We start from the raw sequence: 12,225 nt of genomic DNA on the forward strand, positions 1-12,225 counted from the left end.
TTACACTGTAACACCTATTTCAGTATATTCATGGTACAATTCACTTCATTACAGAAGAAAAACTTAATATTCACAGAGGTGTTTGATATATCTTCCAAACAGAATCAGCGATTATAACAGATATTAAATACAACATATACTATTGGGACAGGTATCATTGAAGTTTCTTTTGATAGTTATTGCTAGGTTCCAAGTCATTTGGGGGAATGTCAGTTATCATGCCTCAGTTCCTGGACTTATACTGGGATGAGTTTTCATTGATTGTTGTGTCCATTGGTTATCTGCCTACAGGGAGAACATGAATATTTTTTAGTTCCTGTGACTTCTGACTATATTAAAGGATGTGTCGTATTCTTTCTATTCTTGAGATGAGGATACTATTAGTGCACTGATATAAGAAGTGTCCTAGATAATTGTATAGGTTTGGAAGTCCATGAGATTCACATAAATGTGCCCCTTGAGCCACAGAATCTAAGACATAATGCCACTGCCCATGGATACTTTGACCTTATCTATTTCAAGAGTCAAGAAGTTCTGCTAATTCAGGGTGCATACCCTTTCAAAGCACTAGGTCCTAGCATTATTCAGCATTATTTATTGAGTCTGCTGGATCTACTTCACTAAAACCCTATCATCTCTTCAGACTTGTTCTCATCTTTTGCCTTCCTCTTGAAATAGATAATCCCTCTAATCTTGTTATAGCTTATAAATATTCTAGTTAATAAATCTTCTAGTGAATGAATGCTGCTCACCATTCAAAGAACAATGATGGCTAGATCATCACCTTTCTTTCCCCAAAGTCCTTTCTGCCTTTGGGATAATGTTGTCGGACCCACCAGGCATGTTGTTGCCATTGTAGATTCATGGCCTAAGGGAAGGTAGGATATATGCTTTGTATCTAAATTGGAGTTAGATGAGTGGTAGGTTCACTTAAATGGTATTTATCTTGAGTATATTATCAAGTTCTCCCATAGCCTTCTCAGCTTCCAAAAGCAGTGTGATCTTGGCCAAAAATTAGATCCATCCTTCTGGGAATCTGATGTAATTATGCTAAGAGATACAGCTGATTCTCATATTTTTAGTAGTTAGGTTCTATAAAGTAATAGTGAACATTGAATTCACACCTATTGTAAAGTTGCTTATAGGGAAAATATAGGACTAAGTTCCTGCTAGCCTCTTGTCACAATATTTCTATCAACCATTCACTTCATAATCTTATTTTTTTTCTTTTTTATAATGAAAGAAGAAATAAAACTCTTATTCTTTATAGATGACAGGATTGTGAACTGAGAAATTCCAAGAAAATCTACAATTCTCATGGAATTAGTAATTAGTTAGAATTAGTAATAGTTAATTTAGCAGGACTACTGTATGCAACAATGTCAATATATTAAAAGTCAATTTTAGTAATGCATATCAACCCTACCAAATAAGAAAACAAAATTTACAAAAGATGCCACTTGTGCCATCATCAGAAATAATAGTTAAGCAAAAATATAATAAAATATTTATAAAACCACTCCATAGGAAGCTATAAAATACTTTTGTGCAAAACTCAATGCTTATATAATGGTGAACTGTGAAATGTCCGTGGAATGGAAAGTTCAACACTAAGATGTTTCTCAATTCTCCCCAAACAAACTGATCCACAGTCCCAACACAATGTTATTAAAATTCCAACACTGTTTTTGTTCTGAAAATTGACAACTTGATTCTAAAATTTTATGTAAATACAAATAATACAATGGGCTAAAAATAGTGAAGAAAATCTTTATGAAGAACCAAGTTGGAGGCTGTACACTTCCAGATATCAAAACTTAATTTAAAACCACAGCAATTAAAACCATTTTCTTGGGCTAAGAATGGATAAATTGACATTACAAACAGAATAAAAGTCCAGAGACAGGCCCATATACATTTCTCACCACCTGATTTATGACAAGGTTTCATAGCAATACAATGACGAGCATGTTTTTCCTTCTTCAATAAATGATATGGAATGAACAGGGTATACATATGAAAAATAAAATGAACTTTGCCTCCCATCTCAGGCTGTATACAAGAGTCAATTCTCAGTAAACCATAGACTTAAATATATTTGGTAGAAAATAAAATTGGAAAATATATCAAAGACTTCAGTATATGCAATAATTTATTAAACAGGACACAAAAGAGCTACCTATAATATCAATGATTACTAAACTGACTTCATTAAAATTAAAAATCTCTTCCCTTCCCATTAAAACCATTAATAAAAATTAAATTAGAAAGCAATAGAGGAAGGAGGAACAGAAGAAAATACTTACATTAGACAGAAGAGATACATATTACAAATATCAAAGGATTAACATTTAAAAGGATGAGAATTTATTTTTTAAATTCTTACAAACAATAAGAAAAAGAGACAACCTAGATACAAATGGACAAAAGGTTCAAGGTGGCACTTTTGAAGAGGTATGATCTAGTCAAAAAGCATATAAAATTGTTTAGCATTGGTAGCCATTAATGAAACACAAACCAAGTATCACAATTAGTGTGCCAGTTTGAAAGGATTATTTTCTAAGGAAAAACCTTGTTTCAATACTAATCCTTCTTGTGGAAGCTGCCTTTTCTTTTAATTCCTATTCAATACTGTAGTTTGGAAATTTTATTAGATTACATGTGACACACATATTGTGAGTATTAACCTTTGATTATAGGCAGATATGACTCCACCCATTTTAAGGTGAACTGTAAACTTGCAACTTAATGAATTCCCCCTTTTAAAAGCCACTCTGTTTGTGGTATATCACCTTCCAGCAGCTGGCAAACTAGAACAACAAGCTATCTCCAATCACCCATCAGAGTGCCTAAAAGTTCCCAATTGACAATATTTAGGGTTGCAGAGGATGTAGAGAACCCTCATACACTGTTGGTGGAAATGCAAACTGATATAATCAACTTGATAAACTCGTAATGTCTTCTAAAGCTGAATATATGCATACTCTGTGATAAAGTGATTCCAGTCCATAGAGATTCTGATGATCCATGGGTCAAACTATGTCACTAGAAATCATGGCTTTTTCTATAGTCATAAAGTAGATTCATGCAGTATTTATGCTTTTGTATCTGGCTTATTTCACTCAGCATTATGTCCTCAAGTCTCATCCATCTTGTAATGTGGCTCAGGATGTCATTTCATCTTATTGCTGGATAATATTCCATCATATGTATGTGCCACATTTTGTTAATCCACTCATCCATTGATGGGCACTTGGATTGTTTCCATTTTTAGTGATTGTGAATAATGCCTTTATGAACATCAGTGTGAAAGTGATGGTTTATGTTACTGCTTTCAGATCTTCCAGGTATATACCAGGTAGTGGTATTACCATTTCATATGGGAACTTGATATTTAGTCTGCAAAGAAATGACCAAACTGTCTTCCATAAGGATTATTCCATTGTATATTCCCACCAGCAGTGCATAAGCTTCCAATTTCTCTACATCCTCACCAACATTTGCAATTTGCAGTTTGTTTAATAGCAGCCATTCTTATAAAGGTGAGGTGGTATCCCATTGTAGTCTTTTTCTGCATTTCCATTATAGCTAATGAAAATGATCATCTCTTCATGTACTTTTTTCAATCTGTATTTGCTCTTCAGAAAAATGACTATTCATATCTTTAATCCATTTAATAATTGGGTTGTTTTTTCTTTTGTTGTTGAGCTCTATGTATTCTTTAGGTACACAGAATATAAAACATTTATCTGATGTGGGATTTCCAAATATTTTCCCCCATTGAGTTTGTCATTACCTTTTTGACAAATTATTATGAGATACAAATGCCTTTGATTTTGAGGAGTCCAATTTATCTATTTTTTTTCTTTTGTTGCTTTTGCTTTTGGTGTAAAGTTTAGAATGCTTCCTCCTTGAAGATGACATGATACTGTACTTGGAAAATCCTTAGAAATCTACAGCAAAGTTACTTGAGCTAATAACCAAATTCAACAAGGTGACAGGATATAAAATAAATGTGCAAAAATCCATAACTTCTCTATACACAAGCAATGACCTAACTGAAGAGTCAGTGAAGGAAAAAAATCCATTCAAAATAGCAGCTAAAGGAATAAAATATCTAGAAATGACTTAACTAGGGACAGAAAGCACTTGTAAACAGAAAACTACATGATTTTGTTAAAAGAAATAAAAGAGGATCTAAATATGTGGAAAGATATTCCCTGATCAAGAACAGGAGATTTATGATACTAGTTCTATCATTTTGATCCACTTTGAGTTAATTTTTGTATAGGGTTTAAGGTAAAGGTCCTCTTTCTTTTTTCTTATTTCTTTTTCTGGCTATTGATATCCAGTTCTCCCATGCCCCTTTATTGAAAACATTCTTTTTTTCTGGTTCAGTGTACTTGGTGGCCTTGTTGAAGATCAGTGGACTATAGATTTGGTGGTCTATTACTGCATTCTCAATTCATTTCCATTGGTTGATACTTCCATCTTTGTGCCAGTACCATGCTCTTTTGACCACTGTGGCTTTATAATAAACTTTAGAATCAGGAAGTGTCAATTTTCCCACTTCACTCATTTTGTTTAGGATACTTTTAGTTATGTGAGATCTCTTTCCCTTTCAGATGAATTTGATAACTAGCTTTTCCAAGTCTTCAATGTAGGTTGTTGGCATTTTCATTGGTACTGCACTGAATCTGTAGATAAGCCTGAGTAGAACTCACAAGCTAACTATATTAAATAATTTTGTTCTTGATCAGGGAATATCTTTCCACATATTTAGATCCTCTTTTATTTCTTTTAACAAAATTATGTAGTTTTCTGTTTGCAAGTGCTTTCTGTCTCTAGTTAAGATCATTTCTAGATATTTTATTCCTTTAGCTCTATTTTGAATGGATTTTTTTCCTTCACTGACTCCTCAGTTAGGTCATTGCTTGTGTATAGAGAATTATGGATTTTTCACATTAATTTTATATCCTGTCACCTTGATGAATTTGGTTATTAGCTCAAGTAACTTTGCTGTCGATTTCTAAGGATTTTCCAAGTACAGTATCATGTCATCAGCAAGCAATGAAAGTTTTACTTCTTCCTTTCCACTTTGGATGCCCTTTATTTCTTTTTCCTGCCTGATTGATCTGGCTAGCACAATGTTGGTTATAGTGGTGACAGAAGGCATCCTTGTCTCATTACCAATCTTAGAGAACAAGCTTCCAGTCTCTCACCATAGAATACGATACTGGTTATGGGTTTATCATGTATGCTCTTTATCATACTGAGGAAGGTACATTTGACTCCAACATTTTGAAGTGTTTTTATCAGAAAAGGATGTTTAATTTTGTCAAAATCTTTCTCTGCACCAATCAAGATGATCACGTGATTTTTCCCTTTAAAATTGTTAGCATGATGTATTATATTAATTGATTTTCTTTCCATCCTTACATTCCTAGTATAAAACCCACTTGATTGTGGTGTATAATTCTTTTAATGTGTTGTTGGATTTGATTTGCTAGTATTTTGTTTAGAATTTTTGCTTCTATGTTCATTAGGGAGATTGGCCTTTAGTTTTCCTTTCTTATATTATCTTTACCTGGTTTTGGTATTAAAGTGATGTTAGTGTCATAAAATGAGTTAAGTAGTGTCCCTTTTTCCTCAATTTTTAGGAGAAGTTTGAGTAGGATTGGTGTTAGTTCTTTTTGGAATGTTTGCTAGAACTCCCTGTGAAGCCATCTGGTCCTTGGTTTTACTTTGTAGGAAGATTTTTGAAGATTGATAGAAACTCTTGACTTGTGATTGCTTTTTTGACATCTTCTGTTTGTTCTTGATTTACTATAGCTTGTTCATATGTTTCCAGGAATTTGTCCATTTCATCTACATTGTTTAGTTTATTGATGTGTAGTTGTTCATGGTATCCTCTTATGATTTTTTTTATTTCTACAGAGTCTGTGGTAACAACTGCCCTCTCATTTCTGATTTTCTTTACTTGCATCCTCCCTCTTTTTTCTTTGTCAGCCTTGCTAATGGCCCATTGATTTTATTGAATTTCTCTAAGAACCAACTTTTGGTTTTATTGATTCTTCTATTAATCTTTTGTTCTCCCATTCATTTATCTCTGCTTTAATTCTTGTATTTTTCTTATTTCATTTGCTTTGAGTTTAGTTTGTTGTTCACTCTCAAGTTCCTCCATGTGAGCAGTTAAGTCCTTGATTGTTGCTCTTTCTTCTTTTTTAATATAGGCATTTAGAGCAGTAAATATTCCCCTCAACTCAGCCTTTGCTGCATCCCATAAGTTCTAATATGTTGTATTATCATTTTCATTCATCTCCAGATAGCTACTGATTACTCTAGCAATTTCTTCTTTTACCCACTGGTTATTTAAGAGTGTGTTATGTAATCTCCATATATTTGTAAAAGTTCTTGTTCTTTGGAGGTTATTGATTTCCTGCTTTATTCCATTGTGATCAGAGAAAGTTATTTGAATAATTTCAATGTTTTTAAATTTATGAAGATTGTTTTGTGCCCCAGCACATGATCTATATTGGATAATGTTCCATGAGCACTGCAGAAGAATGCATATCTTTGTGTTTTGACATAAAATTACCTATATATGTCTATTAGGTCTAATACATTTATCAATTTGTTTAGGTTCTCTATTTCCTTGTTGACCTCCATTTGGCTTTTCTCTCTATAAAGGAGAGTGTTGTATTGAATTCTTCTACTGTTATTGTTGAAATATCTCTCACTCCCTTCAGTTTTGCCAAAGTCTGTCTCATATATTTTGGAGCTCCTTGATTGGGAACAGACATTTAAAATTGTTATTTCTTCTTGGTTAATTGTCCCTTTACTAAAATGTAGTGTCCTTCTTTGTCTCTTATGATGTCTTTACATTTAAATTCTCCTTTGTCTGATATTAGTATAGCTACTCTTGCTTTCTTTTGGTTACAGCTTATGTGAAACTTCTTCCCCTATCCTTTCACTTGCAATCTATTTGTATACTTTTGTCCAAGATGAGTCTCTTATAAGCAGCATATAGTTGTATTATATTTCTTAATCCATTCTAACTGTCTTTTAGTTGGTAAATTTAGCCCATTAACAAAGTTATCGCTGTAAAGGTGTTTCTTAAATCCACCATCTTATCATTTGGAATTTATTTGTCAGATCTGTATATTTTTTCCCATTTTTCTTTTTTATATCCTTTAGTTTACTCTTACTGGTACTCTTCAATTCAGTGCCTTCCTCCATATCTCCTTTTCCTGTGTATTTTTTCAACCAGCAGGAATCCCTTTAGTATTTCTTGTAGCACTGGTCTCTTTTTTACAAATTCTTTCAGGATTTGTTTGTTTGTGAAAATTTTAATCTCTCCCTTAGTTTTGGAGGACAATTTGGCTTGTACAAAATTTTGGCTGGAAGTCTTTCTCTTTCAGTATCTTAAGTATATCACACCACTGCCTTCTCATCTCAATAGTACCAGTGGAGTAGCCTGAACACAGTCTTATGTGGTTTCTCTTACATGCAGCAGATTGTTTTTCTCTTACTGCATTTTATGCTTCTCATCAAAATTTGATAGGCTGATCAGTATATGTCTTAAGGAAGACCTATTTGGGTTTATTCTATTTGGAGTTCATTGAGCTTCCCTGATTCACATATTTCTGTCCTTTATGTCTATTTATAAACTGTGACATTTTCCCCCATTATATCCTCAATTAATTTTTCTAGCCCTTTACTCTTCTCTTCTCCCTCTGGAACATTAATGATTCCTTTATTTGTGCACTTTGTTTCATCCATCATTTCCCTGAGATCCAATTCAAATTTTTCCATCTTTTTGGCCATTTACTCTTTTGTGTGCTTAAAATCAACTGTCCTGTCCTCTAGTTCGCTCTTTCTTCTTCTGCCTCTTCAAATCTGCTCTTGTGTGTCTTTAATATATTTTTGATTTGGTCTAACTGCATCTTTAATCTTTGTGATTAACTGCTGTTTTTCTTTTTTTTTTCAAATTCCACTTTATGCTCTTCTAGTGTCTTCTTGATCTCTTTTATGTCCTTAGCCACTCCATTGATTTCATTTAGCAGAGTTAATGAATACCTTTGGTTAGTTCTTTCAATGCCTATGTCTCCTCTGGTGTTCTAATTCACTTATTTAGCTGGACTACACTTGTCTGTCTCTTTATATTCTTAGTGATTTTCTGTGCCTTTGAGGCATGTGCAAATCTTGACATGGTTACCTTGGATTTCCTTCAGTCTTCTAAAGCTTTTATTTGTTGAATGGATGTGGAACAGGATGCGGGGTGTGTGGTAGGGAACAAAAGTGATAGGTTTCAGAGCAGGTATAAGGCACAGTTTTGGCATGTGATGCAGGTTCCTGTGAGTGTGGGATTCAGGGTCTCTGTATTTCTTTTTAAAGACTTTTTACTTGATATATGTTGCTGATTTATTACTACTGTATTCATGGCCAACAGCACAATAACTCATGCCCAACTGAAGCTAATTTAAGATATATATTTTCTCTGTAAAGCACATCACAGCATTCTTGAACTTAAAACAATGGACAGGGTGAGCAATGGTGGCTCAGTGGCAGAGTTCTCTCCTGCCATGCTGGAGACCAGGGTTTGATTCCCAGAGCCTGCCCATGCCAAAAAAAAGGTAAATAAAAAAACAATGGACAGGAGGAGGCTTCCAGGAAGATGGCTAACTAGAGTAGCTCAAGATTAGCCCTGCTGCAAGGAAAAGTTAGAGAAAAGACAGGAAGGTGACTGAGGTGGCAATTTTGGAGTCTGGCTGACCTGGAAGAGTATTCTGCAACTCATGCAGCAGCCCTGGATTCAGAGGCTGAGGAACTGAGAAGCAGAAAGCTGGAGATTGCATGGAGGCATGGAGGGATGGAGCCAGCAGGAGTGCAGGAACAGGAAAACAGGACTAAGAAGTAAGCCATGCCACATTCCTTGGGTGTGCTACCCTCACCAGTGCAGCCCTGTGACAGGCTCATCCCACACACCATGCACCTGAACCCTGTCACTTGCTCCCATTCCCCATACTCCAGGTACCCCCACACCCCCAGACCCCTGTGCACATACCTGTCCCACACCTCCACCCCAAAAGCAACCCAACCCACCTCTCCTGCACCCCTCCAGAGCACTGTCTCCCTCTCCCTGTTCCTTGCAGGCTGTTGTCAGTGCATAAAGTTTGGTGACACTAGCCCCCTTATCTAGGCTACACTTGGCCAATGCCCATAATGTTGTAGAGCCTTATCCTGACCTCCCTGAGCTCAGCACATCCTTTTCAGCACTCCCAGACCCACGCATGTGCATGGGCCCCCAATCACATCATTTTTCTCTGAGCACCACACTTTATAGCAGTCCTAGAACCATGCATACACATAGACCTCAACCTCACTTCCCAGCTTTGAGGAAACACCAACCTGTACAGCTGGGTCATGTCTGTCCCCAATCCATGAAGGTATAATGCCCAACCAGCTGCCACAGTTCTATGCATGTGCACAAACACCCCATGCCTTATACCAGCACATAACAGGGTTACACTACCCAGACCAGTACACTTGCACAGCTACATCATTCCTGGCTGCTGGGCACCCACATTCACAAGCATCTGCCTACCATCCCCAACCTGCACCCATATATGCCCTGAAACAAATCACCATGCCCTGCTCCCAGCTGTACAGCCATCCCACAAACACAAGGCCTTATACTACTGAAAGGAATCAACTTCCAAAGTAAATCAATCAAGATATTTATGTGCCATGAAGACAGCAGAAGATAACTAAGCATATCACAGTGCAGACAGATATAGCCCTGCCTAATGAGCAAATTAAAACACCAGAGGAGATATAGACATTGGAACAACTAATCAAAGATATTCATATAAATCTACTTAATAAAATAAGTGGGATATCAAATGGCATAAAGGTGATCAAGAAAACAGTTGAAGAGCACAAAGAGGAATTTGAAAGAATAAATAGAAAAATAGTGGAAATCACAGAGATTAAAGGCTCTGTTGAAGAAATAAAAGACATACTAGAGGCACACAACACCAGATTTGTAGAGACAGAAGAAAGAATAAGTGATGTAGAGAACAAGATAATTGACTTTGAAGACTCAAAACAGCAAAGGCAAAAAAGATGGAAAAAATTGAATGGGAACTCAAGGAAATGACAGACAAAACAAAGCATGCAAATACAAGAATCATTGGTGTCCCAGAAGGAGAAGAGAGGAGCAAAAGGGCCAGGAAGAGTAGTTGAGGATATAATAGGGGAAAATTTCCCAACCCTCATAAAGGACATAAATAAACAAGTCAAAGTAGCCCAAAGAACTTCAAAAAGAATAAATCCAAATAGGTCTGACTCAAGGCATGTACTAATCAGTCTGTCAAATGTTGAAAAGAAGCAGAAAACCCTGAAAGCAGCAAGAAATAAACAATCTACTACATACAAGGGAAATCAAATAAGACTGAGTTCAGACTACTCAACCAGCACCCTGGGAGGCAAGAAGGCAATTGTATGATATATTCAAGATCCTGAAAGAGAAAGACTTCCAGCCAAGAATTCTGTACACAGTCAAATTGTTGTTGAACATTGAGGAAGAGATTAAAGTTTTCACAGGCAAAGAAGTCCTGAAAGAATTTGTCAACAAGAGACCAGCCCTACAAGAAATACTAACAGGAGTTCTGCTGGCTGAAACAATCAGACAAGAGAGGGAGGTCTGGAGGAGGGCACAGAATTGAAGAATACCAGTAAGGGTAATTTAAATAATACAAAGAGAAAGAGGGAAAAGAATATATAGAGCTGACCAATAAAATGAAAAAGATAAAATGATGGAATCAAGAAATGCCTTTTCAGTAATAATTTTGAAGGTTAATGGACTAAACTTACCAATTGATACAGATTGGCAGAGTGGATTAAGAAACATAATCCAGCTATATGATGCTTAGAAGAGACCCATCTTAGACCCAAGATACAAAAATATTGAAAGCAAAAGGATGGTAAATGATTTTCTGCACAAGTTGTTATCAAAAGAAAGCAGGAGTAGCTATACTAATATAAAACAAAATAGACTTTTAAAGTAAAGACATCATAAGAGACAAGGAAGGATGCTATATGCTAATCAAAGGCTCAATTTGCCAAGAAGATATAACAAGCATAAATGTTTATGCTCCCAATCAAGGAGCTCCAGAGTATATGAGACAGACATTAGAAAAACTGAAGGGAGTGATAGATGCTTTAACAATAATAGTAGGAGACTTGAATACATCACTCTCTTCTACAGAGAGAAGAATCAAACAAAAGCTCAACAAGGAAACAAGGAAATTAAATATCTTGGTAGATGAATTAGACCTAACTGGCATATATAGGTTATTGCAACCCAGAGCACAAGATTATACATTCTTCTCTAGTGTTCATGGAACATTTTCCAGGACAGATCATATGCTGGTGCACAAAACAGGTCTTTATCCATTTAAAAATGTTGAAATTATTCAAAACACTTTCTATGATCACAAAGGGATGAAGTTTAGTCTCAATAACCACCAAAGTATGAGAATTTTCATGAATATATAGATATTAAATAATACAGTGTTAAACAACCAGTGGGTTAAAGCAGAAATTGCTAGAGAGATAAGTAGCTATCTGGAGATGAATGAAAATGAGAATACAATTTATCAGAACTTATGGGATGTGGCAAAGGCTGTGCTGAGAGGGAAATTTATTGCTTTAAATTCCTATATCAAAGAAAGAGCAAAAATTGAGGACTTAACAGTAAACCTGGAGGAATTTGATATAGAACAGTAAATGAACCCCAAAGCAAATAGGAGAAAAGAAACAACAAAGATTAAAGCAGAGATAAATGAATGAGAAAACAAAAGAACACAGAAAGAATCAATAAAATCAAAAGTTGGCTCTTTGAGAAAATCAGTAAAATTGATAGGACAATAGCACAGCCAACAAAGAAAGAGAGGATGCAAATAAACAAAATCAGAAATGAGAAGGGGTGCATTACCACAGACCCTGAAGGAAGAAAAAAATCATAAGAGGATACTATGGACAACTATATGCCAAAAACTAGACAACCTAGATGAGATGGACAAATTCCTGGAGACACACGAACAAGCTACACTGACTCAGGAAGAAATGGAAGATCTCATCAAACCAATCACAAGTAAAGAGATTCAATCATTCATCAAAAATCTTCCTAAAAGAAAAGCCCAAGACCAGATGGCTTCA

The sequence above is a fragment of the Tamandua tetradactyla genome, chromosome 4, assembly GCF_023851605.1.
Source record: "Tamandua tetradactyla isolate mTamTet1 chromosome 4, mTamTet1.pri, whole genome shotgun sequence".
NCBI lineage: Eukaryota > Metazoa > Chordata > Mammalia > Pilosa > Myrmecophagidae > Tamandua > Tamandua tetradactyla.